The sequence below is a fragment of the Phycodurus eques genome, chromosome 16 (genome assembly GCF_024500275.1).
Source record: "Phycodurus eques isolate BA_2022a chromosome 16, UOR_Pequ_1.1, whole genome shotgun sequence".
Lineage (NCBI taxonomy): Eukaryota > Metazoa > Chordata > Actinopteri > Syngnathiformes > Syngnathidae > Phycodurus > Phycodurus eques.
Genome location: NC_084540.1, coordinates 20,534,841 through 20,562,306, shown reverse-complemented (window position 1 = coordinate 20,562,306; position 27,466 = coordinate 20,534,841). Strand labels below are relative to the sequence as shown.

The 27,466-nt window shown below is 42.2% G+C and overlaps 4 pseudogenes; all 4 read right to left on the bottom strand.

Moving 5' to 3' along the window:
- Positions 1-584: 584 nt before the first annotated feature.
- On the bottom strand, positions 585-4,219 carry LOC133415139 (metalloproteinase inhibitor 2-like; annotated as a pseudogene).
- Positions 4,220-8,107: 3,888 nt separating this feature from the next.
- Positions 8,108-11,735, bottom strand: LOC133415138 (metalloproteinase inhibitor 2-like; annotated as a pseudogene).
- A 3,550-nt stretch (positions 11,736-15,285) lies between these two features.
- LOC133415137 (metalloproteinase inhibitor 2-like) lies at positions 15,286-18,916 on the bottom strand (annotated as a pseudogene).
- Positions 18,917-22,804: 3,888 nt separating this feature from the next.
- Positions 22,805-26,433, bottom strand: LOC133415136 (metalloproteinase inhibitor 2-like; annotated as a pseudogene).
- Positions 26,434-27,466: the final 1,033 nt, after the last annotated feature.

The window sequence follows — 27,466 nt, the reverse complement described above, 5'->3', positions numbered from 1 at the left end:
TCCCCCCCCCAGCAAATGGAGACTCACCCCCACAAATAAATTTTAAAAATTGCCACTGCCAAGTCACAAATGTAGAGTTTCACTCTACAAACAGTGAAACAGCAATATTAAGCAAGTTTACTATAATGTGGCCAAGTCAAATGGAAAACATTGTGCCTTTTTGGCACATTTCACAGCATTAGAAAAATGTAGGCACTCGTAGGGGTGACGCTAGACCGCCTGTGCACACCATAGAGCTGGTGAATTTGTATTCAGTGCCATTCACCAAAAGACTGGCAGGTTCAGAAAAGGAAAACCAAATTATTGAGTCGATTTAACGAGACAAAAAGGGGCACGATGTTTTTAAATTGTCCCCTACTCCAAAATGAGCTAACATTAGCAGGCTAATTCAAGTGTACATCCATGGGGACAATTCAGCCATTTCTGACACCATAGCACTTTAGTACTAACTTCTGCATCTTTTAAAGGAAATGTTGGGCATAAGATGTACAACTTGGAGCTAGTCTGACACCAGAGCACTTCAGGGGTGGGGGGGGGGGGTGGACAAAACACAGCATTGTTCCATTTTTGTTTTTTTATTTGCATTAAGGGTCTTCGATATCCATAAATTGCTTTTTGGGTTAGGCAACCCCCATGTACCAGGCACAAGAGCCGTCGCTTTTCTTGATGCAAGTAAAGTGTCGGAACAAGATCCCCATCAGAAAGTCTGTCCACAAGCACTCCGCGCGGCTGCTTCCACATGGGCTGGACGAGCAGAGTGTGATCTGCAGGTGACAGGACAGCAACTTCATCAATTCATGATCTCACACAACATTGGGAGAGACTACTGGAATGCCAATTAGTCGCCAACACTCTACATTACCCAAAATGCAACATTCTGTACAGCAACACTAAGTAAGAGACTGTTGACTTTCATCAATAGGTGCTACTGTTTTGGTTAGCAAGAGTTCAAATGGGCTCAGCAGTTTTCCATGTTTCTATGAACTAGGTGTTTGTTTACATTAATTGCAAAACCGTTTAATCTGTTCTGGCCACTACAGAGTGGTATAAACAAACAAAAACAAAAAAGCCTCATCTAAAATCCACACCGTGTTCTTACCTTGCAATCGCAGCCCATTTGGTAGCGCTGCGCCACGCCTCTCTTTTGCGTGGCGCTCATGTCCTCCCACCGCTGAAAGAAGTCACACAAGTAGACATGCAGCAAAGCGTTGTTGTCCAGTCTGCCTGTAAGATGTGAGAGCAAATGGGAATTTTGAAGCATCTGTAAGTAAAGGACCCTTCTAAAATACACCTGGCTGTCACGAAACTACTGTGGCCCTTCCATGCTGCACTTAGTTTGCGCCGCAAGAAGGCACAAGCTTTGCCATAGTTTGTGTGGAGCAAGCGAAGAGAAGTCGCCTGGCGCCTTCCCGACTGGTTTGGATTTAATGTAGGCCACAGCTCAGCAATATGTATTAGTCACTGTTAGAAATGCCTGGCTTGATTTGTAAATGACAAAGCAGAGACAGTGCCCAACTGCTGAAAGACCATTGGTTCAGCAAAGTCTAATGGCATTGCAGGGATCTGGAGAAGTTCAGGTTCAGCCATGAGCGCCACACAAAAATAAAAAATAAACCTTACCCAAACATTGTTAGTGCTATAACTGCTATCAAGTTACTTTAGTTTGGAACAGATTTAAATGTACCAGAGATTAGATACTCCGTGCCATTGACCAGATTGACTCCACACGCTGCAGAGTTGCTTGCAGTGTAGACTGAACCAAAAAGCTTTTCAGGGCCCTTGAATGCCTGAAAAAAAAAAAAAAAAAAAAAAAAAAAAAAAAAACCACAATCAAGTGTAATTTGCATACATACAGAGTAGATTAAGACTATGAATCTTTTACCTCAGTCTGTTTGATGTCATACTTGATAACATTTAAGACACCAGGATTGAAGATACCAGGAATTTCCTCACCATGATTTAAGACAACGTCAGCCTTCCCAACAACCGTCGCCTTTATGACTAGAAAGACAATGAGTTTTTATAGATTATTTACATTCAAAACAAAAAGATGCATCCAGCTTTGAGGATTTAGTGCCGAGGCGGCACCACAAATCCAAATGAAAGGAAAACATGTTTGACTGTCAGTACTTTCTGGAAGTGCAAAGACAAGAGCAAGCAAAACTATTGCCTTGATGTAGACTCAGTAAATTTGAACTATGAGCATCTGTAAAATGCTTTTAAAACCTCAAGTAACTGAATCCACAGCAAGTCTTTAAAAGTTAGTATTGATACACACTTAAGTGAACCTGTAATTACATCCTCAAAAGGTAACACTATCAGGAATGCATGCACTGTCTTGCATATCCGAGTGAACTGCTAGCTTTAAAAAAAAAAAAAAAAAGTCCAGAAAGAGCTTCAAACTAAATACTCGAGGCCCCTTAAGTAAGTGTCAATCATTTTGCCACAGACTGGAAATGAATCTGAAATCAGGTATGGCTTCTCTGAACACTATCCTTTTTACAATGTCATTAAATTATGTAGAATACATGTGCATTTAGTTTTAGTCTTCACTGTCCAGTTTCCACTTTAGATTTCTGTCCAAACAGATTTCCTCTTCAATGTGTTCCCCATGTCAATGTATTCTGCCCAGGGCCTTCAGAATCCCAATAGCCGGTTTAGGACAAATGGGCATTATGAACAATTGTGGTTTTTCTTAACCAAGCAGATGTTACATTCACTACTCACACACCGATATGCATACGACAGTCCCATTTTGCGCTCCGTACAGACAACAACGCCAAGCAAAGGAGGTCAACAGCTTCATCCCATTCCGTGTGTGAGAATGGGAAGAAAACCAAAAGGATGCCAGTACATTGTGCTGCATAAGGTTCTGTACAATTAAGGGAACTCCGAGTCCCTTTCAAATTTGTTCTTCATTTTCTCCCCCCACACCCAACGTGTATTGATAGCATACGCTTTGACTAAACAGTAACGCTCACAATTCTTAGAAATGCGCAAGATGCGGCTTAATTTCAGTCCATGTATTGCCTTCTATGGGAGCGTCGACCTCACCAACATGGCCGCCAACTATGACGGAACTAGTGTTGATATCTAGCTCACGTCACTCTCCGCCTTACGGCTGCATTTCCCCCGTCATCTGAGTGGTTGAATGTCACGCCTTCTGATTGGTTGATCGTTGTCCCGCTTAATAGTCTTCGCACAGGTGCCCTAAAGACGGACGAACATGTTTAAAAATTCATTTTCAAAAGATGGAAAACCAAAAAGGACAGCGGCTGGCTTGTTTTAACCCAGAAAAGTTTTATTTGATCCACTTCTAGAGCAGCAAGAACTTGCTAGTTGTGACTGCTAGCTACATGTAGCTGACCGCTCAACAACTCAGCAGAGGAGCAAAGGATTATAGAGTTTGTCAAGAAATAACATCTCTGGTGAGCACAATGCATTACATTTAATGCCTTTGTCGTGTTAGAACTGATGTGTAGCGGTTTGTAATTTTTGTGAAAGTGAAGATAAATGTTTAGTTATACATTTCTTGCTTTAGTAATAGTATACAGCAGGAGTCACCACCCTTCATGAAACCGAGCTACTTGGGTACTGAGTAATGTGAAGGGCCAGCAGTCTGATGCACAACAACAAACAAAAACTTTGTGAAGACATTGAACAGGTTAAGGATTTCTCAATACTTATGGTTTAATAATGTTTCATTTCTACTTAAATGTAATTAATACAAAAAGGTAGCTTTAAAGCCATTGTCAAAGTAAACTAGGAATTGAGAATAAACAAAAACGGTCCAAGCTTATTAGCTAGTTTGCATTCCTTCACCACTGTCAACATGGTCACGTCATACAAAAATTGCAAGCAAGAAGCATCTTTAAATGGAGAAATTGGCACAAATGCATTTTATTCCAGTAACTAGATTTGAAAGTGTGGAAATGTCACACAGACCACAAAAACATTTGGCAAAAACTCACACAAAAGCTACTATAAAATCTCACGCACAAGCTACTACATAGTGTTTGAATCTATTTAAAAAAAAATAAAAATAAAAAAAAAAATAAAAAATAAAAAATTGACCTAATGGGGAGCCCGTTCACAACTTACCGACTTCTGCTTGACATAACGCCTCCTGTGGATGCCTTGCGAAACAGCTGCAGGCTTGTGCGCCTTCCTGAAGCTGCCACAAGCACAGCAGCATGAAAGTCTTCACCGTCCAGCTCATTGTTGATAGCGCAGGCCGACAAAGTAAAAAAAACAAGAACGCTATAGAATAATGCAGAAATGAGAAGGTTCAGGTTGCTCAGGACACTGTTTGAGAAGGGCTGCTGTCTTCTGGAGCACCAGCTAGCTTGCTCTGCTTAAGCTCAGCTTCACGTGGGTCTTTTTATGGCTGCAGAATCCGCCCACAATTGTCAATTAAGCGATGTCACTTGCACACGCTGTTGCTGTTTTCACCAGGTGTGGGCAATTAACTTTTCAACGCGGTTGCCGAGGGCCACACCAACCTATTAACATCAATTGTTTTACATATCAGTGTCTTTTTTTTAATTTTTTTATTAAGTACTAAATTGTTTTACTAAGGTGCTATTTGTGTAGCAATGGTAAACAGTGATGGAACTTATTAGATCACCCTTGTTTCTTGTTCATTTTTGCTCTGTTCAACGAAAGGTAGATTTGTTTGGGATTTAGCTTAAAGCAAGTCAAATAGTGGGTGGCACGGCGGACGACTGGTTAGCACAGCCCCATCACAGCTCTGAGGTCATGGTCAAGGTCAGTAACTACCGACACTGAAAGCACACGTCACATACATTGCCAAAATAAAAACGAATTAAAATTCATCCATCCATCCATTTTCTTCACCGCTTATCCTCACTCAAGACTGGGTCGCGGGCTGCTGGAGCCTATTCCAGCTATCTTCAGGCGGGAGGTGGGGTCCACCCTGAACCGGTCGCGAGCCAATCGCAGGGCACATAGAAACAACCATTCGCACTCGCACTCACATTCACACCGACTGGCAATTTTGTCTCCAATCAACCTACCACGCATGTTCTTGGGATGTGGGAGTGCCCGGAGAAAACCCACCCAGGCACAGGGAGAACATGCAAACTCCACACAGGCGGGGCCGGGATTTCAACCCCGGTCTCCAGAACTGTGAGGCAGATGTGCTAACCAGTGGTAAACCATGCCGTATAATTAAAATAACCTCCAGCCAGCGACAGGTAGCACGGGGCCCAATGCGGGGAATTCCCAAAACAATGTCTTTGCCGAGTCGAAATTAGTCCAAATTGTTTTGTCATTAATATGTGCCCATGTCACAATCTCAATATCTAAAGCACCCTTCAGCTCGAGGGGCTCAGCAAAGGGTAGCTCCAAAATAAGTTGCAATAAATTGTCTAAAGTGCACACCTACATACTGCATGCCAACAAAAATTACTCCTCTCTGCATTAGCTTTTTAAAAATTAAAAGCTCAAGTGTATCTTAAATCAGTCCTTAAATATTGTGTAACTATCAATTGCACCAGCAAAGTATAATTTTGGTATATTTAAGCCACAACAACAGTTTAGTTTTTTTTCAGTTTAAATATACTGTTGGCCTCAGGTGGAAGCCTTGTATATCCAATAGCTTTTCAAGAAAACCAAAATAACCACATTTGTTGAGGGATTAACATTTGTCAGACAGCATACCATTTTCAACACTTTACATTGGTTGATAATTTGTAATTCAATTTGTGAAACAATACAAAATTGACCAAATTTGGACAGGTCATTTCAGCGATACGAACAGTACCACCACATTTTTAGAAAAAGAAAACACTTGTAAGCAGCTACATACACTTTCTGGGGGGTTCATTACTTTATAACAGTGGCATATTTCCTCCACACAAACGAGTTATTTTATAGGAGGTTTTAAGGAACCAAACCACAGCTAAAGAATGAGGGTTTGCAACAAAAGGCACACGGACAACATATGGTGAATAAATGCGCAGCATTAATAAAGCATAAAGGGTTATGAAGTTTTTAATCACAGACAGCTCAGACTGCACAAGGGAGTGAATTTCCCCGCCAGTTAAATTTATCCCTCCCCAATCACTCATGCATCAAAACCTTTATTCTGAAAAGGCGATGTGAAATTACTTGGAAGACGAACAGCAGCAGTTTTAAAAAGTATTGTGACCTCGTGTGCTTGTACATTTTATGCCCAACATTTACCTTAAGCAGAAGTTGGTATAAAAGTGCTCATGTCAGAAAGGGGCAGGGAAAACAATACACTGCATTGACTTTGTTTATTTGAGTGAAGGGTCTTCAACATCCATGAAGTCGTTTTTTTTGGACTAAGCGGCCCCTGTGGACCAGGTACAAGAACCGGTGGCTTTTCTTGAGGCAAGCAAAGTGTCGGTACACCTTGCCCATCAGAAAGTCCGCCCACAAGCACTCGGCCGGGCCGCTGCCGCACGGGATGGACGTGCAGCGCGTAAGCTGCAGGAGACAGAAATGTCGACAGAAGAAGACCGCCTATTAGTGCTGTACTGATAAATTGGTCTGTCAACAAACAGTTTGTCTCGCTCTGTCTTATACTGTCCCAGGTGTCCAAGGCGGGCAGACCAGAAAGAGCAGCACAATGGCCATTCAATCAATGCATTGTGACAAAAACTGTTCAATTTTTTTAAATTCCATTTCGTTACACGATGTTTTTATAAAGTACATCATCATGGTGTGCTATTTTTCCCTCATTTAAATACACAATTGTTTTTGGGGAGGAGGCTGGAATGGATTAATTTCAATGGGAAAAGTGTTTTGAGTTAGGAGTGTGTCACAGAACAAATTAAACTGGTATCTCAAGGCACCACTATACCTGCAATTAGCTTGAAACTCACATTATAATGGTCGTTTTCTGAAGATACCTATACACCCGCAAAATGGACGTGACTGTCTCCTCGGCACAGTGCCTCCACCAGCTGGCATCCAAATTTAAGTTGAAGCGACTGATGGGCGACATAGGCCGTCTGTTCACACAGATCCTACCAGACGATTCCTCATTTCAAACCCAGTTGTCCCTTCTGCAGTACGCCACACAAACTGGAGACCTCATCCTGTGGGAGAACTGCATGCATTATCTGGCCTGGAATTTCCAGAAGCTAACCCAGTCCCCGGCTTGGCTCAACCTCTCCTGGGAAGTCCTCGGGGCACTGCTTTCCCGTTCGGACCTTTTCTTTTGATCATGAGGGTTTTTCCTGGCTCAAATTGAGGCAGAGATGGCATTTAAGAATTTACATGCAAGTTTTTATTTTAACACCAATTCAAAATAGAGGAACCCTAATCAAAATTAAATCTGCTAACCAGTTAAATCAATTGACTCCCACCTATAAAGGATTGTAACTGCCATAAAATGGCACCAAAGCCCTATTTTCCTGGGAGAAGGCCATGGCCTGACTAAAATGAAGCTCATCACTGCCGTTCTTTGGCACCAATCTGCCATCAAGCAATATTTTAGACATGGCTTTGGCCTGAGCACAAGAGTTTGCGCCCCCCTCCCCCCCCAGAAAAATGGAGACTCACCCCCAAAAATACATTTTAAAAATTGCCACTGCCAAGTCACAAATGTGGAGTTTCACTCTACAGTGAAACAACAATATTAAGCAAGTTTACTATATGTGGCCAAGTCAAATGGAAAACACTGCCTTTTTGGCACATTTCACAGCATTAGAAAAATGTAGGCATTCTTGTAGGGGGTGACGCAAGACCGCCTGTGCACACCATAGAGCTGCTGAATTGGTATTCAGTGCCATTCACCAAAAGACTGGCAGGTTCAGAAAAGGAAAACCAAATTATTGAGTCGATTTAACGAGACAAAAAGGGGCACGATGTTTTTAAATTGTCCCCTACTCCAAAATGAGCTAACATTAGCAGGCTAATTCAAGTGGACATCCATGGGGACAATTCAGCCATTTCTGACACCAGAGCACTTTAGTACCAACTTCTGCATCTTTTATAGGAAATGTTGGGCATAAGATGTACAACTTGGAGCTAGTCTGACACCAGAGCACTTCAGGGGTGGGGGGGGGGGGTGGACAAAACACAGCATTGTTCCATTTTTGTTTTTTTATTTGCATTAAGGGTCTTCGATATCCATAAATTGCTTTTTGGGTTAGGCAACCCCCATGTACCAGGCACAAGAGCCGTCGCTTTTCTTGATGCAAGTAAAGTGTCGGAACAAGATCCCCATCAGAAAGTCTGTCCACAAGCACTCCGCGCGGCTGCTTCCACATGGGCTGGACGAGCAGAGTGTGATCTGCAGGTGACAGGACAGCAACTTCATCAATTCATGATCTCACACAACATTGGGAGAGACTACTGGAATGCCAATTAGTCGCCAACACTCTACATTACCCAAAATGCAACATTCTGTACAGCAACACTAAGTAAGAGACTGTTGACTTTCATCAATAGGTGCTACTGTTTTGGTTAGCAAGAGTTCAAATGGGCTCAGCAGTTTTCCATGTTTCTATGAACTAGGTATTTGTTTACATTAATTGCAAAACAGTTTAATCTGTTCTGGCCACTACAGAGTGGTATAAACAAACAAAAACAAAAAAGCCTCATCTAAAATCCACACCGTGTTCTTACCTTGCAATCGCAGCCCATTTGGTAGCGCTGCGCCACGCCTCTCTTTTGCGTGGCGCTCATGTCCTCCCACCGCTGAAAGAAGTCACACAAGTAGACATGCAGCAAAGCGTTGTTGTCCAGTCTGCCTGTAAGATGTGAGAGCAAATGGGAATTTTGAAGCATCTGTAAGTAAAGGACCCTTCTAAAATACACCTGGCTGTCACGAAACTACTGTGGCCCTTCCATGCTGCACTTAGTTTGCGCCGCAAGAAGGCACAAGCTTTGCCATAGTTTGTGTGGAGCAAGCGAAGAGAAGTCGCCTGGCGCCTTCCCGACTGGTTTGGATTTAATGTAGGTTACAGCTCAGCAATATGTATTAGTCACTGTTAGAAATCCCTGGCTTGATTTGTAAATGACAAAGCAGAGACAGTGCCCAACTGCTGAAAGACCATTGGTTCAGCAAAGTCTAATGGCATTGCAGGGATCTGGAGAAGTTCAGGTTCAGCCATGAGCACCACACAAAAAAAAATAAACCTTACCCAAACATTGTTAGTGCTATAACTGCTATCAAGTTACTTTAGTTTGGAACAGATTTAAACGTACCAGAGATTAGATACTCCGTGCCATTGACCAGATTGACTCCACACGCTGCAGAGTTGCTTGCAGTGTAGACTGAACCAAAAAGCTTTTCAGGGCCCTTGAATGCCTGAAAAAAAAAAAAAAAAAAAAAAAAAACCACAATCAAGTGTAATTTGCATACATACAGAGTAGATTAAGACTATGAATCTTTTACCTCAGTCTGTTTGATGTCATACTTGATAACATTTAAGACACCAGGATTGAAGATACCAGGAATTTCCTCACCATGATTTAAGACAACGTCAGCCTTCCCAACAACCGTCGCCTTTATGACTAGAAAGACAATGAGTTTTTATAGATTATTTACATTCAAAACAAAAAGATGCATCCAGCTTTGAGGATTTAGTGCCGAGGCGGCACCACAAATCCAAATGAAAGGAAAACGTTTGACTGTCAGCACTTTCTGGAAGTGCAAAGACAAGCGCAAGCAAAACTATTGCCTTGACGTAGAATCAGTAAATTTGAACTATGAGCATCTGTAAAATACTTTTAAAACCTCAAGTAACTGAATCCACAGAAAGTCTTTAAAAGTTAGTATTGATACACACTTAAGTGAACCTGTAATTACATCCTCAAAAGGTAACACTATCAGGAATGCATGCACTGTCTTGCATATCCGAGTGAACTGCTAGCTTTAAAAAAAAAAAAGTCCAGAAAGAGCTTCAAACTAAATACTCGAGGCCCCTTAAGTAAGTGTCAATCATTTTGCCACAGACTGGAAATGAATCTGAAATCAGGTATGGCTTCTCTGAACACTATCCTTGTTACAATGTCATTAAATTATGTAGAATACATGTGCATTTAGTTTTAGTCTTCACTGTCCAGTTTCCACTTTAGATTTCTGTCCAAACAGATTTCCTCTTCAGTGTGTTCCCATGTCAATGTATTCTGCCCAGGGCCTTCAGAATCCCAATAGCCGGTTTAGGACAAATGGGCATTATGAACAATTGTGGTTTTTCTTAACCAAGCAGATGTTACATTCACTACTCACACACCGATATGCATACGACAGTCCCATTTTGCGCTCCGTACAGACAGCAACGCCAAACTAGGGAGGTCAACGGCTTCATCCCATTCCGTGTGTGTGTGTGTGTGTGAATGGGAAGAAAACCAAAATACAAAAAGGATGCCAGTACATTTTGCTGCATATGGTTCTGTACAATTAAGGGAACTCAGAGTCCCTTTCAAGTTTTTTCCTTCCTTTTCTCACCCAACGTGTATTGATAGCATACGCTTTGACTAAACAGTAACGCTCACAATTCTTAGAAATGCGCAAGATGCGGCTTAATTTCAGTCCATGTATTGCCTTCTATGGGAGCGTCGACCTCACCAACATGGCCGCCAACTATGACGGAACTAGTGTTGATATCTAGCTCACGTCACTCTCCGCCTTACGGCTGCATTTCCCCCGTCATCTGAGTGGTTGAATGTCACGCCTTCTGATTGGTTGATCGTTGTCCCGCTTAATAGTCTTCGCACAGGTGCCCTAAAGACGGACGAACATGTTTAAAAATTCATTTTCAAAAGATGGAAAACCAAAAAGGACAGCGGCTGGCTTGTTTTAACCCAGAAAAGTTTTATTTGATCCACTTCTAGAGCAGCAAGAACTTGCTAGTTGTGACTGCTAGCTACATGTAGCTGACCGCTCAACAACTCAGCAGAGGAGCAAAGGATTATAGAGTTTGTCAAGAAATAACATCTCTGGTGAGCACAATGCATTACATTTAATGCCTTTGTCGTGTTAGAACTGATGTGTAGCGGTTTGTAATTTTTGTGAAAGTGAAGATAAATGTTTAGTTATACATTTCTTGCTTTAGTAATAGTATACAGCAGGAGTCACCACCCTTCATGAAACCGAGCTACTTGGGTACTGAGTAATGTGAAGGGCCAGCAGTCTGATGCACAACAACAAACAAAAACTTTGTGAAGACATTGAACAGGTTAAGGATTTCTCAATACTTATGGTTTAATAATGTTTCCTTTCTACTTAAATGTAATTAATACAAAAAGGTAGCTTTAAAGCCATTGTCAAAGTAAACTAGGAATTGAGAATAAACAAAAACGGTCCAAGCTTATTAGCTAGTTTGCATTCCTTCACCACTGTCAACATGGTCACGTCATACAAAAATTGCAAGCAAGAAGCATCTTTAAATGGAGAAATTGGCACAAATGCATTTTATTCCAGTAACTAGATTTGAAAGTGTGGAAATGTCACACAGACCACAAAAACATTTGGCAAAAACTCACACAAAAGCTACTATAAAATCTCACGCACAAGCTACTACATAGTGTTTGAATCTATTTAAAAAAAAATAAAAATAAAAAAAAAAATAAAAAATAAAAAATTGACCTAATGGGGAGCCCGTTCACAACTTACCGACTTCTGCTTGACATAACGCCTCCTGTGGATGCCTTGCGAAACAGCTGCAGGCTTGTGCGCTTTCCTGAAGCTGCCACAAGCACAGCAGCATGAAAGTCTTCACCGTCCAGCTCATTGTTGATAGCGCAGGCCGACAAAGTAAAAAAAACAAGAACGCTATAGAATAATGCAGAAATGAGAAGGTTCAGGTTGCTCAGGACACTGTTGGAGAAGGGCTGCTGTCTTCTGGAGTACCAGCTGGTTTGCTCTGCTTAAGCCCAGCTTCACGTGGGCCTTTTTATGGCTGCAGAATCCGCCCACAATTGTCAATTAAGCGAAGTCACTTGCACACGCTGTTGGTGTTTTCAACAGGTGTGGGCAATTAACTTTTCAAAGCGGTTGACGAGGGCCACACCAACCTGTTAACATCAATTGTTTTACATATCAGTGTCTTTTTTCTATTAAGTACGAAATTGTTTTACTAAGGTGCTATTTGTGTAGCGATGGTAAACAGTGATGGAAATTATTAGATCACCCTTGTTTCTTCAGTTTCTTGTTAATCTTTGCTTGGTTCAACGAAAGGTAGATTTGTTTGGGCTTTAGCTTAAAACAAGTCAAATAGTGGGTGGCACGGCGGACGACTGGTTAGCACAGCCCCATCACAGCTCTGAGGTCATGGTCAAGGTCAGTAACTACCGACACTGAAAGCACACGTCACATACATTGCCAAAATAAAAACGAATTAAAATTCATCCATCCATCCATTTTCTTCACCGCTTATCCTCACTCAAGACTGGGTCGCGGGCTGCTGGAGCCTATCCCAGCTATCTTCAGGCGGGAGGTGGGGTCCACCCTGAACCGGTCGCGAGCCAATCGCAGGGCACATAGAAACAACCATTCGCACTCGCACTCACATTCACACCGACTGGCAATTTTGTCTCCAATCAACCTACCACGCATGTTCTTGGGATGTGGGAGTGCCCGGAGAAAACCCACCCAGGCACAGGGAGAACATGCAAACTCCACACAGGCGGGGCCGGGATTTCAACCCCGGTCTCCAGAACTGTGAGGCAGATGTGCTAACCAGTGGTAAACCATGCCGTATAATTAAAATTGATAAGTGCAAAAATTTCAGAATAACAAAAAGTTATATAATCAGAAAACAATTGAAATAAAGCACTTATTTGCTGACACTTAAGTTTGCTTCATTTTGTTGTTCTGCTTTTTAACAGCAAGCCTACTAGTGGGGGGGGGGTGTCCCATTGAGGATATTACCGATTACCAACAAGTCATTGCGTTTTCTACAAGGATTTACAGATAAATCAAAATTGACCAAATTTGGACCGGTCATTTCAGCCCAATACCAGCGATACGAACGGTACCACCACATTTTTAGACAAAAACGCTTATAAGCAGCTACATACACTTTCTGGGGGGATTCATTACTTTATAACAGTGGCATATTTCCTCCACACAAACGAGTTATTTTATAGGAGGTTTTAAGGAACCAAACCACAGCTAAAGAATGAGGGTTTGCAACAAAAGGCACACGGACAACATATGGTGAATAAATGCGCAGCATTAATAAAGCATAAAGGGTTATGACGTTTTTAATCACAGACAGCTCAGACTGCACAAGGGAGTGAATTTCCCCGCCAGTTAAATTTATCCCTCCCCAATCACTCATGCATCAAAACCTTTATTCTGAAAAGGCGATGTGAAATTACTTTGAAGACGAATAGCAGTTTTAAAAAGTATTGTGACCTCGTGTGCTTGTACATTTTATGCCCAACATTTACCTTAAGCAGAAGTTGGTATAAAAGTGCTCATGTCAGAAAGGGGCAGGGAAAACAATACACTGCATTGACTTTGAGTGAAGGGTCTTCAACATCCATGAAGTCGTTTTTTTGGACTAAGCGGCCCCTGTGGACCAGGCACAAGATCCGGTGGCTTTTCTTGAGGCAAGCAAAGTGTCGGTACACCATCATCAGAAAGTCCGCCCACAACCACTCGGCCGGGCCGCTGCCGCACGGGATGGACGTGCAGCGCGTAAGCTGCAGGAGACAGAAATGTCGACAGAAGAAGACCGCCTATTAGTGCTGTACTGATAAATTGGTCTGTCAACAAACAGTTTGTCTCGCTCTGTCTTATACTGTCCCAGGTGTCCAAGGCGGGCAGACCAGAAAGAGCAGCACAATGGCCATTCAATCAATGCATTGTGACAAAAACTGTTCAATTTTTTTAAATTCCATTTCGTTACACGATGTTTTTATAAAGTACATCATCATGGTGTGCTATTTTTCCCTCATTTAAATACACTATTGTTTTTGGGGAGGAGGCTGGAATGGATTAATTTCAATGGGAAAAGTGTTTTGAGTTAGGAGTGTGTCACAGAACAAATTAAACTGGTATCTCAAGGCACCACTATACCTGCAATTAGCTTGAAACTCACATTATAATGGTCGTTTTCTGAAGATACCTATACACCCGCAAAATGGACGTGACTGTCTCCTCGGCACAGTGCCTCCACCAGCTGGCATCCAAATTTAAGTTGAAGCGACTGATGGGCGACATAGGCCGTCTGTTCACACAGATCCTACCAGACGATTCCTCATTTCAAACCCAGTTGTCCCTTCTGCAGTACGCCACACAAACTGGAGACCTCATCCTGTGGGAGAACTGCATGCATTATCTGGCCTGGAATTTCCAGAAGCTAACCCAGTCCCCGGCTTGGCTCAACCTCTCCTGGGAAGTCCTCGGGGCACTGCTTTCCCGTTCGGACCTTTTCTTTTGATCATGAGGGTTTTTCCTGGCTCAAATTGAGGCAGAGATGGCATTTAAGAATTTACATGCAAGTTTTTATTTTAACACCAATTCAAAATAGAGGAACCCTAATCAAAATTAAATCTGCTAACCAGTTAAATCAATTGACTCCCACCTATAAAGGATTGTAACTGCCATAAAATGGCACCAAAGCCCTATTTTCCTGGGAGAAGGCCATGGCCTGACTAAAATGAAGCTCATCACTGCCGTTCTTTGGCACCAATCTGCCATCAAGCAATATTTTAGACATGGCTTTGGCCTGAGCACAAGAGTTTGCGCCCCCCTCCCCCCCCAGAAAAATGGAGACTCACCCCCAAAAATACATTTTAAAAATTGCCACTGCCAAGTCACAAATGTGGAGTTTCACTCTACAGTGAAACAACAATATTAAGCAAGTTTACTATATGTGGCCAAGTCAAATGGAAAACACTGCCTTTTTGGCACATTTCACAGCATTAGAAAAATGTAGGCATTCTTGTAGGGGGTGACGCAAGACCGCCTGTGCACACCATAGAGCTGCTGAATTGGTATTCAGTGCCATTCACCAAAAGACTGGCAGGTTCAGAAAAGGAAAACCAAATTATTGAGTCGATTTAACGAGACAAAAAGGGGCACGATGTTTTTAAATTGTCCCCTACTCCAAAATGAGCTAACATTAGCAGGCTAATTCAAGTGGACATCCATGGGGACAATTCAGCCATTTCTGACACCAGAGCACTTTAGTACCAACTTCTGCATCTTTTATAGGAAATGTTGGGCATAAGATGTACAACTTGGAGCTAGTCTGACACCAGAGCACTTCAGGGGGTGGGGGGGGGGTGGACAAAACACAGCATTGTTCCATTTTTGTTTTTTTATTTGCATTAAGGGTCTTCGATATCCATAAATTGCTTTTTGGGTTAGGCAACCCCCATGTACCAGGCACAAGAGCCGTCGCTTTTCTTGATGCAAGTAAAGTGTCGGAACAAGATCCCCATCAGAAAGTCTGTCCACAAGCACTCCGCGCGGCTGCTTCCACATGGGCTGGACGAGCAGAGTGTGATCTGCAGGTGACAGGACAGCAACTTCATCAATTCATGATCTCACACAACATTGGGAGAGACTACTGGAATGCCAATTAGTCGCCAACACTCTACATTACCCAAAATGCAACATTCTGTACAGCAACACTAAGTAAGAGACTGTTGACTTTCATCAATAGGTGCTACTGTTTTGGTTAGCAAGAGTTCAAATGGGCTCAGCAGTTTTCCATGTTTCTATGAACTAGGTATTTGTTTACATTAATTGCAAAACAGTTTAATCTGTTCTGGCCACTACAGAGTGGTATAAACAAACAAAAACAAAAAAGCCTCATCTAAAATCCACACCGTGTTCTTACCTTGCAATCGCAGCCCATTTGGTAGCGCTGCGCCACGCCTCTCTTTTGCGTGGCGCTCATGTCCTCCCACCGCTGAAAGAAGTCACACAAGTAGACATGCAGCAAAGCGTTGTTGTCCAGTCTGCCTGTAAGATGTGAGAGCAAATGGGAATTTTGAAGCATCTGTAAGTAAAGGACCCTTCTAAAATACACCTGGCTGTCACGAAACTACTGTGGCCCTTCCATGCTGCACTTAGTTTGCGCCGCAAGAAGGCACAAGCTTTGCCATAGTTTGTGTGGAGCAAGCGAAGAGAAGTCGCCTGGCGCCTTCCCGACTGGTTTGGATTTAATGTAGGCCACAGCTCAGCAATATGTATTAGTCACTGTTAGAAATGCCTGGCTTGATTTGTAAATGACAAAGCAGAGACAGTGCCCAACTGCTGAAAGACCATTGGTTCAGCAAAGTCTAATGGCATTGCAGGGATCTGGAGAAGTTCAGGTTCAGCCATGAGCGCCACACAAAAATAAAAAATAAACCTTACCCAAACATTGTTAGTGCTATAACTGCTATCAAGTTACTTTAGTTTGGAACAGATTTAAATGTACCAGAGATTAGATACTCCGTGCCATTGACCAGATTGACTCCACACGCTGCAGAGTTGCTTGCAGTGTAGACTGAACCAAAAAGCTTTTCAGGGCCCTTGAATGCCTGAAAAAAAAAAAAAAAAAAAAAAAAAAAAAAACCACCATCAAGTGTAATTTGCATACATACAGAGTAGATTAAGACTATGAATCTTTTACCTCAGTCTGTTTGATGTCATACTTGATAACATTTAAGACACCAGGATTGAAGATACCAGGAATTTCCTCACCATGATTTAAGACAACGTCAGCCTTCCCAACAACCGTCGCCTTTATGACTAGAAAGACAATGAGTTTTTATAGATTATTTACATTCAAAACAAAAAGATGCATCCAGCTTTGAGGATTTAGTGCCGAGGCGGCACCACAAATCCAAATGAAAGGAAAACATGTTTGACTGTCAGTACTTTCTGGAAGTGCAAAGACAAGAGCAAGCAAAACTATTGCCTTGATGTAGACTCAGTAAATTTGAACTATGAGCATCTGTAAAATGCTTTTAAAACCTCAAGTAACTGAATCCACAGCAAGTCTTTAAAAGTTAGTATTGATACACACTTAAGTGAACCTGTAATTACATCCTCAAAAGGTAACACTATCAGGAATGCATGCACTGTCTTGCATATCCGAGTGAACTGCTAGCTTTAAAAAAAAAAAAAAAAGTCCAGAAAGAGCTTCAAACTAAATACTCGAGGCCCCTTAAGTAAGTGTCAATCATTTTGCCACAGACTGGAAATGAATCTGAAATCAGGTATGGCTTCTCTGAACACTATCCTTTTTACAATGTCATTAAATTATGTAGAATACATGTGCATTTAGTTTTAGTCTTCACTGTCCAGTTTCCACTTTAGATTTCTGTCCAAACAGATTTCCTCTTCAATGTGTTCCCCATGTCAATGTATTCTGCCCAGGGCCTTCAGAATCCCAATAGCCGGTTTCGGACAAATGGGCATTATGAACAATTGTGGTTTTTCTTAACCAAGCAGATGTTACATTCACTACTCACACACCGATATGCATACGACAGTCCCATTTTGCGCTCCGTACAGACAACAACGCCAAGCAAAGGAGGTCAACAGCTTCATCCCATTCCGTGTGTGAGAATGGGAAGAAAACCAAAAGGATGCCAGTACATTGTGCTGCATAAGGTTCTGTACAATTAAGGGAACTCCGAGTCCCTTTCAAATTTGTTCTTCATTTTCTCCCCCCACACCCAACGTGTATTGATAGCATACGCTTTGACTAAACAGTAACGCTCACAATTCTTAGAAATGCGCAAGATGCGGCTTAATTTCAGTCCATGTATTGCCTTCTATGGGAGCGTCGACCTCACCAACATGGCCGCCAACTATGACGGAACTAGTGTTGATATCTAGCTCACGTCACTCTCCGCCTTACGGCTGCATTTCCCCCGTCATCTGAGTGGTTGAATGTCACGCCTTCTGATTGGTTGATCGTTGTCCCGCTTAATAGTCTTCGCACAGGTGCCCTAAAGACGGACGAACATGTTTAAAAATTCATTTTCAAAAGATGGAAAACCAAAAAGGACAGCGGCTGGCTTGTTTTAACCCAGAAAAGTTTTATTTGATCCACTTCTAGAGCAGCAAGAACTTGCTAGTTGTGACTGCTAGCTACATGTAGCTGACCGCTCAACAACTCAGCAGAGGAGCAAAGGATTATAGAGTTTGTCAAGAAATAACATCTCTGGTGAGCACAATGCATTACATTTAATGCCTTTGTCGTGTTAGAACTGATGTGTAGCGGTTTGTAATTTTTGTGAAAGTGAAGATAAATGTTTAGTTATACATTTCTTGCTTTAGTAATAGTATACAGCAGGAGTCACCACCCTTCATGAAACCGAGCTACTTGGGTACTGAGTAATGTGAAGGGCCAGCAGTCTGATGCACAACAACAAACAAAAACTTTGTGAAGACATTGAACAGGTTAAGGATTTCTCAATACTTATGGTTTAATAATGTTTCCTTTCTACTTAAATGTAATTAATACAAAAAGGTAGCTTTAAAGCCATTGTCAAAGTAAACTAGGAATTGAGAATAAACAAAAACGGTCCAAGCTTATTAGCTAGTTTGCATTCCTTCACCACTGTCAACATGGTCACGTCATACAAAAATTGCAAGCAAGAAGCATCTTTAAATGGAGAAATTGGCACAAATGCATTTTATTCCAGTAACTAGATTTGAAAGTGTGGAAATGTCACACAGACCACAAAAACATTTGGCAAAAACTCACACAAAAGCTACTATAAAATCTCACGCACAAGCTACTACATAGTGTTTGAATCTATTTAAAAAAAAATAAAAATAAAAAAAAAAATAAAAAATAAAAAATTGACCTAATGGGGAGCCCGTTCACAACTTACCGACTTCTGCTTGACATAACGCCTCCTGTGGATGCCTTGCGAAACAGCTGCAGGCTTGTGCGCCTTCCTGAAGCTGCCACAAGCACAGCAGCATGAAAGTCTTCACCGTCCAGCTCATTGTTGATAGCGCAGGCCGACAAAGTAAAAAAAACAAGAACGCTATAGAATAATGCAGAAATGAGAAGGTTCAGGTTGCTCAGGACACTGTTTGAGAAGGGCTGCTGTCTTCTGGAGCACCAGCTAGCTTGCTCTGCTTAAGCTCAGCTTCACGTGGGTCTTTTTATGGCTGCAGAATCCGCCCACAATTGTCAATTAAGCGATGTCACTTGCACACGCTGTTGCTGTTTTCACCAGGTGTGGGCAATTAACTTTTCAACGCGGTTGCCGAGGGCCACACCAACCTATTAACATCAATTGTTTTACATATCAGTGTCTTTTTTTTAATTTTTTTATTAAGTACTAAATTGTTTTACTAAGGTGCTATTTGTGTAGCAATGGTAAACAGTGATGGAACTTATTAGATCACCCTTGTTTCTTGTTCATTTTTGCTCTGTTCAACGAAAGGTAGATTTGTTTGGGATTTAGCTTAAAGCAAGTCAAATAGTGGGTGGCACGGCGGACGACTGGTTAGCACAGCCCCATCACAGCTCTGAGGTCATGGTCAAGGTCAGTAACTACCGACACTGAAAGCACACGTCACATACATTGCCAAAATAAAAACGAATTAAAATTCATCCATCCATCCATTTTCTTCACCGCTTATCCTCACTCAAGACTGGGTCGCGGGCTGCTGGAGCCTATCCCAGCTATCTTCAGGCGGGAGGTGGGGTCCACCCTGAACCGGTCGCGAGCCAATCGCAGGGCACATAGAAACAACCATTCGCACTCGCACTCACATTCACACCGACTGGCAATTTTGTCTCCAATCAACCTACCACGCATGTTCTTGGGATGTGGGAGTGCCCGGAGAAAACCCACCCAGGCACAGGGAGAACATGCAAACTCCACACAGGCGGGGCCGGGATTTCAACCCCGGTCTCCAGAACTGTGAGGCAGATGTGCTAACCAGTGGTAAACCATGCCGTATAATTAAAATAACCTCCAGCCAGCGACAGGTAGCACGGGGCCCAATGCGGGGAATTCCCAAAACAATGTCTTTGCCGAGTCGAAATTAGTCCAAATTGTTTTGTCATTAATATGTGCCCATGTCACAATCTCAATATCTAAAGCACCCTTCAGCTCGAGGGGCTCAGCAAAGGGTAGCTCCAAAATAAGTTGCAATAAATTGTCTAAAGTGCACACCTACATACTGCATGCCAACAAAAATTACTCCTCTCTGCATTAGCTTTTTAAAAATTAAAAGCTCAAGTGTATCTTAAATCAGTCCTTAAATATTGTGTAACTATCAATTGCACCAGCAAAGTATAATTTTGGTATATTTAAGCCACAACAACAGTTTAGTTTTTTTTCAGTTTAAATATACTGTTGGCCTCAGGTGGAAGCCTTGTATATCCAATAGCTTTTCAAGAAAACCAAAATAACCACATTTGTTGAGGGATTAACATTTGTCAGACAGCATACCATTTTCAACACTTTACATTGGTTGATAATTTGTAATTCAATTTGTGAAACAATACAAAATTGACCAAATTTGGACAGGTCATTTCAGCGATACGAACAGTACCACCACATTTTTAGAAAAAGAAAACACTTGTAAGCAGCTACATACACTTTCTGGGGGGTTCATTACTTTATAACAGTGGCATATTTCCTCCACACAAACGAGTTATTTTATAGGAGGTTTTAAGGAACCAAACCACAGCTAAAGAATGAGGGTTTGCAACAAAAGGCACACGGACAACATATGGTGAATAAATGCGCAGCATTAATAAAGCATAAAGGGTTATGAAGTTTTTAATCACAGACAGCTCAGACTGCACAAGGGAGTGAATTTCCCCGCCAGTTAAATTTATCCCTCCCCAATCACTCATGCATCAAAACCTTTATTCTGAAAAGGCGATGTGAAATTACTTGGAAGACGAACAGCAGCAGTTTTAAAAAGTATTGTGACCTCGTGTGCTTGTACATTTTATGCCCAACATTTACCTTAAGCAGAAGTTGGTATAAAAGTGCTCATGTCAGAAAGGGGCAGGGAAAACAATACACTGCATTGACTTTGTTTATTTGAGTGAAGGGTCTTCAACATCCATGAAGTCGTTTTTTTTGGACTAAGCGGCCCCTGTGGACCAGGTACAAGAACCGGTGGCTTTTCTTGAGGCAAGCAAAGTGTCGGTACACCTTGCCCATCAGAAAGTCCGCCCACAAGCACTCGGCCGGGCCGCTGCCGCACGGGATGGACGTGCAGCGCGTAAGCTGCAGGAGACAGAAATGTCGACAGAAGAAGACCGCCTATTAGTGCTGTACTGATAAATTGGTCTGTCAACAAACAGTTTGTCTCGCTCTGTCTTATACTGTCCCAGGTGTCCAAGGCGGGCAGACCAGAAAGAGCAGCACAATGGCCATTCAATCAATGCATTGTGACAAAAACTGTTCAATTTTTTTAAATTCCATTTCGTTACACGATGTTTTTATAAAGTACATCATCATGGTGTGCTATTTTTCCCTCATTTAAATACACAATTGTTTTTGGGGAGGAGGCTGGAATGGATTAATTTCAATGGGAAAAGTGTTTTGAGTTAGGAGTGTGTCACAGAACAAATTAAACTGGTATCTCAAGGCACCACTATACCTGCAATTAGCTTGAAACTCACATTATAATGGTCGTTTTCTGAAGATACCTATACACCCGCAAAATGGACGTGACTGTCTCCTCGGCACAGTGCCTCCACCAGCTGGCATCCAAATTTAAGTTGAAGCGACTGATGGGCGACATAGGCCGTCTGTTCACACAGATCCTACCAGACGATTCCTCATTTCAAACCCAGTTGTCCCTTCTGCAGTACGCCACACAAACTGGAGACCTCATCCTGTGGGAGAACTGCATGCATTATCTGGCCTGGAATTTCCAGAAGCTAACCCAGTCCCCGGCTTGGCTCAACCTCTCCTGGGAAGTCCTCGGGGCACTGCTTTCCCGTTCGGACCTTTTCTTTTGATCATGAGGGTTTTTCCTGGCTCAAATTGAGGCAGAGATGGCATTTAAGAATTTACATGCAAGTTTTTATTTTAACACCAATTCAAAATAGAGGAACCCTAATCAAAATTAAATCTGCTAACCAGTTAAATCAATTGACTCCCACCTATAAAGGATTGTAACTGCCATAAAATGGCACCAAAGCCCTATTTTCCTGGGAGAAGGCCATGGCCTGACTAAAATGAAGCTCATCACTGCCGTTCTTTGGCACCAATCTGCCATCAAGCAATATTTTAGACATGGCTTTGGCCTGAGCACAAGAGTTTGCGCCCCCCTCCCCCCCCAGAAAAATGGAGACTCACCCCCAAAAATACATTTTAAAAATTGCCACTGCCAAGTCACAAATGTGGAGTTTCACTCTACAGTGAAACAACAATATTAAGCAAGTTTACTATATGTGGCCAAGTCAAATGGAAAACACTGCCTTTTTGGCACATTTCACAGCATTAGAAAAATGTAGGCATTCTTGTAGGGGGTGACGCAAGACCGCCTGTGCACACCATAGAGCTGCTGAATTGGTATTCAGTGCCATTCACCAAAAGACTGGCAGGTTCAGAAAAGGAAAACCAAATTATTGAGTCGATTTAACGAGACAAAAAGGGGCACGATGTTTTTAAATTGTCCCCTACTCCAAAATGAGCTAACATTAGCAGGCTAATTCAAGTGGACATCCATGGGGACAATTCAGCCATTTCTGACACCAGAGCACTTTAGTACCAACTTCTGCATCTTTTATAGGAAATGTTGGGCATAAGATGTACAACTTGGAGCTAGTCTGACACCAGAGCACTTCAGGGGGTGGGGGGGGGGGTGGACAAAACACAGCATTGTTCCATTTTTGTTTTTTTATTTGCATTAAGGGTCTTCGATATCCATAAATTGCTTTTTGGGTTAGGCAACCCCCATGTACCAGGCACAAGAGCCGTCGCTTTTCTTGATGCAAGTAAAGTGTCGGAACAAGATCCCCATCAGAAAGTCTGTCCACAAGCACTCCGCGCGGCTGCTTCCACATGGGCTGGACGAGCAGAGTGTGATCTGCAGGTGACAGGACAGCAACTTCATCAATTCATGATCTCACACAACATTGGGAGAGACTACTGGAATGCCAATTAGTCGCCAACACTCTACATTACCCAAAATGCAACATTCTGTACAGCAACACTAAGTAAGAGACTGTTGACTTTCATCAATAGGTGCTACTGTTTTGGTTAGCAAGAGTTCAAATGGGCTCAGCAGTTTTCCATGTTTCTATGAACTAGGTATTTGTTTACATTAATTGCAAAACAGTTTAATCTGTTCTGGCCACTACAGAGTGGTATAAACAAACAAAAACAAAAAAGCCTCATCTAAAATCCACACCGTGTTCTTACCTTGCAATCGCAGCCCATTTGGTAGCGCTGCGCCACGCCTCTCTTTTGCGTGGCGCTCATGTCCTCCCACCGCTGAAAGAAGTCACACAAGTAGACATGCAGCAAAGCGTTGTTGTCCAGTCTGCCTGTAAGATGTGAGAGCAAATGGGAATTTTGAAGCATCTGTAAGTAAAGGACCCTTCTAAAATACACCTGGCTGTCACGAAACTACTGTGGCCCTTCCATGCTGCACTTAGTTTGCGCCGCAAGAAGGCACAAGCTTTGCCATAGTTTGTGTGGAGCAAGCGAAGAGAAGTCGCCTGGCGCCTTCCCGACTGGTTTGGATTTAATGTAGGCCACAGCTCAGCAATATGTATTAGTCACTGTTAGAAATGCCTGGCTTGATTTGTAAATGACAAAGCAGAGACAGTGCCCAACTGCTGAAAGACCATTGGTTCAGCAAAGTCTAATGGCATTGCAGGGATCTGGAGAAGTTCAGGTTCAGCCATGAGCGCCACACAAAAATAAAAAATAAACCTTACCCAAACATTGTTAGTGCTATAACTGCTATCAAGTTACTTTAGTTTGGAACAGATTTAAATGTACCAGAGATTAGATACTCCGTGCCATTGACCAGATTGACTCCACACGCTGCAGAGTTGCTTGCAGTGTAGACTGAACCAAAAAGCTTTTCAGGGCCCTTGAATGCCTGAAAAAAAAAAAAAAAAAAAAAAAAAAAAATCACCATCAAGTGTAATTTGCATACATACAGAGTAGATTAAGACTATGAATCTTTTACCTCAGTCTGTTTGATGTCATACTTGATAACATTTAAGACACCAGGATTGAAGATACCAGGAATTTCCTCACCATGATTTAAGACAACGTCAGCCTTCCCAACAACCGTCGCCTTTATGACTAGAAAGACAATGAGTTTTTATAGATTATTTACATTCAAAACAAAAAGATGCATCCAGCTTTGAGGATTTAGTGCCGAGGCGGCACCACAAATCCAAATGAAAGGAAAACATGTTTGACTGTCAGTACTTTCTGGAAGTGCAAAGACAAGAGCAAGCAAAACTATTGCCTTGATGTAGACTCAGTAAATTTGAACTATGAGCATCTGTAAAATGCTTTTAAAACCTCAAGTAACTGAATCCACAGCAAGTCTTTAAAAGTTAGTATTGATACACACTTAAGTGAACCTGTAATTACATCCTCAAAAGGTAACACTATCAGGAATGCATGCACTGTCTTGCATATCCGAGTGAACTGCTAGCTTTAAAAAAAAAAAAAAAAGTCCAGAAAGAGCTTCAAACTAAATACTCGAGGCCCCTTAAGTAAGTGTCAATCATTTTGCCACAGACTGGAAATGAATCTGAAATCAGGTATGGCTTCTCTGAACACTATCCTTTTTACAATGTCATTAAATTATGTAGAATACATGTGCATTTAGTTTTAGTCTTCACTGTCCAGTTTCCACTTTAGATTTCTGTCCAAACAGATTTCCTCTTCAATGTGTTCCCCATGTCAATGTATTCTGCCCAGGGCCTTCAGAATCCCAATAGCCGGTTTCGGACAAATGGGCATTATGAACAATTGTGGTTTTTCTTAACCAAGCAGATGTTACATTCACTACTCACACACCGATATGCATACGACAGTCCCATTTTGCGCTCCGTACAGACAACAACGCCAAGCAAAGGAGGTCAACAGCTTCATCCCATTCCGTGTGTGAGAATGGGAAGAAAACCAAAAGGATGCCAGTACATTGTGCTGCATAAGGTTCTGTACAATTAAGGGAACTCCGAGTCCCTTTCAAATTTGTTCTTCATTTTCTCCCCCCACACCCAACGTGTATTGATAGCATACGCTTTGACTAAACAGTAACGCTCACAATTCTTAGAAATGCGCAAGATGCGGCTTAATTTCAGTCCATGTATTGCCTTCTATGGGAGCGTCGACCTCACCAACATGGCCGCCAACTATGACGGAACTAGTGTTGATATCTAGCTCACGTCACTCTCCGCCTTACGGCTGCATTTCCCCCGTCATCTGAGTGGTTGAATGTCACGCCTTCTGATTGGTTGATCGTTGTCCCGCTTAATAGTCTTCGCACAGGTGCCCTAAAGACGGACGAACATGTTTAAAAATTCATTTTCAAAAGATGGAAAACCAAAAAGGACAGCGGCTGGCTTGTTTTAACCCAGAAAAGTTTTATTTGATCCACTTCTAGAGCAGCAAGAACTTGCTAGTTGTGACTGCTAGCTACATGTAGCTGACCGCTCAACAACTCAGCAGAGGAGCAAAGGATTATAGAGTTTGTCAAGAAATAACATCTCTGGTGAGCACAATGCATTACATTTAATGCCTTTGTCGTGTTAGAACTGATGTGTAGCGGTTTGTAATTTTTGTGAAAGTGAAGATAAATGTTTAGTTATACATTTCTTGCTTTAGTAATAGTATACAGCAGGAGTCACCACCCTTCATGAAACCGAGCTACTTGGGTACTGAGTAATGTGAAGGGCCAGCAGTCTGATGCACAACAACAAACAAAAACTTTGTGAAGACATTGAACAGGTTAAGGATTTCTCAATACTTATGGTTTAATAATGTTTCCTTTCTACTTAAATGTAATTAATACAAAAAGGTAGCTTTAAAGCCATTGTCAAAGTAAACTAGGAATTGAGAATAAACAAAAACGGTCCAAGCTTATTAGCTAGTTTGCATTCCTTCACCACTGTCAACATGGTCACGTCATACAAAAATTGCAAGCAAGAAGCATCTTTAAATGGAGAAATTGGCACAAATGCATTTTATTCCAGTAACTAGATTTGAAAGTGTGGAAATGTCACACAGACCACAAAAACATTTGGCAAAAACTCACACAAAAGCTACTATAAAATCTCACGCACAAGCTACTACATAGTGTTTGAATCTATTTAAAAAAAAATAAAAATAAAAAAAAAAATAAAAAATAAAAAATTGACCTAATGGGGAGCCCGTTCACAACTTACCGACTTCTGCTTGACATAACGCCTCCTGTGGATGCCTTGCGAAACAGCTGCAGGCTTGTGCGCTTTCCTGAAGCTGCCACAAGCACAGCAGCATGAAAGTCTTCACCGTCCAGCTCATTGTTGATAGCGCAGGCCGACAAAGTAAAAAAAACAAGAACGCTATAGAATAATGCAGAAATGAGAAGGTTCAGGTTGCTCAGGACACTGTTTGAGAAGGGCTGCTGTCTTCTGGAGCACCAGCTAGCTTGCTCTGCTTAAGCTCAGCTTCACGTGGGTCTTTTTATGGCTGCAGAATCCGCCCACAATTGTCAATTAAGCGATGTCACTTGCACACGCTGTTGCTGTTTTCACCAGGTGTGGGCAATTAACTTTTCAACGCGGTTGCCGAGGGCCACACCAACCTATTAACATCAATTGTTTTACATATCAGTGTCTTTTTTTTAATTTTTTTATTAAGTACTAAATTGTTTTACTAAGGTGCTATTTGTGTAGCAATGGTAAACAGTGATGGAACTTATTAGATCACCCTTGTTTCTTGTTCATTTTTGCTCTGTTCAACGAAAGGTAGATTTGTTTGGGATTTAGCTTAAAGCAAGTCAAATAGTGGGTGGCACGGCGGACGACTGGTTAGCACAGCCCCATCACAGCTCTGAGGTCATGGTCAAGGTCAGTAACTACCGACACTGAAAGCACACGTCACATACATTGCCAAAATAAAAACGAATTAAAATTCATCCATCCATCCATTTTCTTCACCGCTTATCCTCACTCAAGACTGGGTCGCGGGCTGCTGGAGCCTATCCCAGCTATCTTCAGGCGGGAGGTGGGGTCCACCCTGAACCGGTCGCGAGCCAATCGCAGGGCACATAGAAACAACCATTCGCACTCGCACTCACATTCACACCGACTGGCAATTTTGTCTCCAATCAACCTACCACGCATGTTCTTGGGATGTGGGAGTGCCCGGAGAAAACCCACCCAGGCACAGGGAGAACATGCAAACTCCACACAGGCGGGGCCGGGATTTCAACCCCGGTCTCCAGAACTGTGAGGCAGATGTGCTAACCAGTGGTAAACCATGCCGTATAATTAAAATAACCTCCAGCCAGCGACAGGTAGCACGGGGCCCAATGCGGGGAATTCCCAAAACA